Below are 3685 nucleotides of genomic sequence, written 5' to 3' on the forward strand. Positions count from 1 at the left end.
ATTAGTGGTTTTGATAGTTTAATTGATATGCACATCAAACTTCAGGTTGTTATCAGCTATGACACCCAGTAGTTTAGTTTGGGCTTCTGGGGAGATGATAGTGCGATTGTTGGCAGTTATGTTGAAGGCTGGCAGGGGAAGAGGAGCAACTTAGTTTTGTTGGGGTTTAGAATTAGATGTTGATTGGAGAGCCATTTTTCCACTGTATTGAAGGTAATTTGGGTTAATGTGAGTAAAGTAGCTGGTGAGGTGTCAGAACAAATCAAGGTGGAGTCATCCGCATATTGAATGTAGGTAGCATCTGGGATGACTGAATGAAGGTTGTTGATATCCATGTGCAACTAACAATGGGCAAAACTGCAATTCAAATTGTAGCTTGCTACAGATCACCCACCATGTCCCAGGACCCCCATTCCGTGTTTCTGGAAACACTGGGAAACATAAAGGTCCTACCAAACACCCTAATATTGGTGATTTCAATTACCCAAACATTAACTGGGAGAACTACTCAATTACTAACTCCCTTGCCCAACATTTCCTAGAATTTATAAACTCAAACGCCCAGGTTCAACTGGTCAACACTCTCACCAGAGATGACAACATATTGGACATGGTCATCACCACCATGGGCGACCGGTGTCCCACACCAAAGGTCAATCCCTCGCTGGTTAGATCTGACCATTAACAAATCACATTGGATATCCATATTTTGCCCCCACCCCCCAGACAAGAAAGCCACTGTGAAAAACTTCTCAGAACCAAACCTCATGTTACTTAAGACCGAGGTGGAAAGTTTGAAAACCCCCATGCTGAAGGAAGGCTATCCTTCCATAGCACAGCTTGTTGTCTGCCACTTGGGTAGGACTGAAACCAGCGTATTGCTAGGCTGTCTATGGGAAGAGGTTTTAGTGTTTGAATGAGTAGCTGATGGTTTACCATATCAAATGCCTTAGATAGGTCAAGGAAGACAGCAGAGGAGGGCGTATTATTATTACAGATTTGATTTATTATCTGAGAGAAGGATAGAGGGGCTGTGGTGAGGTCTAAATCCATGCTGGGAGGGAGCTAGGAGATTGTACAAATTGAGGTAATGAAGGAGTAGCTTGTGGATACATTTTTCCATAATTTTAGCCAGAGGGGACAGAATGGCGATGGGCTGGTAATTTGAGAGATCAGTGGAGTTACCCCCTTTATGGAGAGGAATTACATAGGAAATTTTCCAGATGGAGGGGATATATGCTTCAGAGATGGTTCTGTTAATTAATATTGAGATGGGATACGCTATTGCATTTGCAGCCTTTTGAAGATATTCAACCGGGACTAGGTCTGCTGAAAGTATGGTTGGTTTCAGTTTCTTGATTAAGGATCTGATAAATGCTGTTGGTATAGGTTGAAAATTAAAGGATGGGTGGGTATTGGATATGGGGTTAATATGGTCTAGGTTGTTGGGGCCTAGTTTGTTGGCAAGGGATTGTATAGTTTCCATAAAGAAGGTGTTGGCAATATTTTATGCAGGTTTTTGGAGGATAGATGCAGGGGTAGGGGTAGTAGTATTACCTGGATTTGAAGATTGTTTAAGCTTTACCAAAATTTTTGTGGTTGATTTTGATGTTTATGTTGTAGATTACAGTAATAGTCTTTTTTGTCTAACATTATAGACTTCTTAGTATCATTTCTTAGCTGTTTATATACTAGTTGATCCTTAGGGTTTTTATTGGTTTTCCAAGATGACCAGTCTTTATTTCTATTCATGATTTTTTTGTCTAGTTTCTTTGGACAGCCGCGGTGCTAATTTTTTCTTTGTTCTGATTGTCCGGGTGGGTGCATGATTAAGGATTGTAAGAAATGTGGAGTTAGTGTGATAATGCCTCTAGTGGGAGTAGTCTTAGTCTATTCGAGTTGCATGTTTGAAGTTCTAATTAGAATTTGGTTTGATTGAAGCTCTTATTGTTCCTGATAGTTCTGAAGCTAGGTATTTGAGGGATATATTTTTTTTTTGTCTGAGTATATATGTTAGGAGGTAATCACTTATTTCCTCAGGTTGGGTGCCTGCCTTATACATTTGGGGAGGGCTTTGTTATTGGGCTTACTATTTATGGTGGTGGATGTTACAACTTGAGAGAAACCATATAGTGCTATGTGGGTAGTAGGGAAGTCTGAGGAGCAGGTGTTCCAGTCTATATTAAAGTCACCTAAAGTAATATTTTCTTGTGCAGAGTTTATGGACAGCCACTGTAGAATGTCTTCAAGGATATTGGTGGTGTTGCCAGGTTGGGATATAAATGCAGCCAATGTTTATAGATTTATGCTGGTTAATTTGTAGTTTTGTAAAGAGTATTTCAGCTTTATCAGCTTGAGGAACATGTGGAGAGTTGGAAATAATTACATTAATCGAAGATTTATATAAAACAGCTACCCCACCTCCCTTCTTTGAGGTGCGGTCCAGTTATATTATATTGTAACCTGGAGTAACTTCATTGTCAGTGGTGGATGGCTTAAGCAAGGTTGCTGTAAGACATAGTATATCTGGGGAGTGTACTGCTAAGAGGGCATGCAGATAGTGGATTTTATTATTTAGGCTTCTGATGTTTAGGTGGCAGATGAGGAGAGAGGAGGAGGAGATGTTTAAGTTTTTCGGGCTAGAGGGGATATTATATATTGGGTTGGATGCTTCTGATGGGGTTGGTTCTGCGTTGGGGTGGATGTCCCCATCCATTGTTAGGTTAATTTGAGAATAGATTATTAGTTTTTGAAGCTTGAATAATAGTTTGTAGTAGTGTTTAGTTCTAGGGTTAACAAAACTGACTCGAATGAGCTGTTGAGTTATTGTAATATGGGAGTTGGAGTAGTGGCTGATTAGTTATGTGAAAGAGCATGAGTATTGGTCTGTGATCTGGGGTAGTGGGAGCCTGGAAGGGAGAGATGTTCATAAGCTGTGAAAAATACATAATTATCACCATGGGTAAAAGGTAGTAGGAGGTCTTTGAATTGAAAGGTGGGGTTGAGGCTTGTAGAGGCATTGAAGAGGTTTTGCAACTTAGACTTGTTTAAGAATGGGGGTGGGAGGGTAGTAGATGAGGGTAGAGTAGAGAAATAGGGAGGGTGTTGTGGTTAGGGTGGGTCTAACAGTTGCTAATTGGTTCTATAATTAAGAGAGTGGCAGTTGTGGCTATAAAGTTAGCAAATCTAGGGGCGGAAGCGAACCCGAGCATAGCGGGCCAGAGTGTAGCGGCAATAATGCAAAAAAAACAGCTAGCAGTGGGAAACTATCAACATCAAGTACAATGAGGCTTTTTTATTTGTTTGTTTTAAATACTTTATTGCCCTTGTTTTTGCCTTCAGTATACAATTTTTACATAGTATACTGTTAGTAATCACTTTTTTTGCAGCCTTTTCTCACATTAAGCTTTCTTCTGCCAAGTGTCTGCTATTTGTGTACAGAGCTCAATAGCTTAAACCCCTGCTTCAGGTTTATGCTATGTAATTTCTAGTTTTATATGTTTTATGCAGGGAGATCAACTGTTTTTCCTTAGTTATTATGATTAAGCTCAGTTTCTGAGTGCTAAAATCTAAGGCAGACAGCTGGACTACAGAGCCTACAGTAAAAAGGAGCTTCATTCTGTGAGTCTGAATTAATTTATGCTAGAAATATAACTAGAAACTCTCACACTATATATATATATTA

General features: G+C 39.7%; 1 protein-coding gene across 1 annotated transcript in view; it reads left to right on the forward strand.

Moving 5' to 3' along the window:
* UBXN4 (UBX domain protein 4) overlaps positions 1-3685 on the forward strand; it is a 1313764-nt gene that overhangs the window by 1234089 nt on the left and 75990 nt on the right. The gene's annotated exons all lie outside the window — the stretch shown is intronic.

Source organism: Protopterus annectens, chromosome 6.part0, assembly GCF_019279795.1.
Source record: "Protopterus annectens isolate FY-2018-M chromosome 6.part0, PAN1.0, whole genome shotgun sequence".
Classification (NCBI taxonomy): Eukaryota; Metazoa; Chordata; order Ceratodontiformes; family Protopteridae; genus Protopterus; species Protopterus annectens.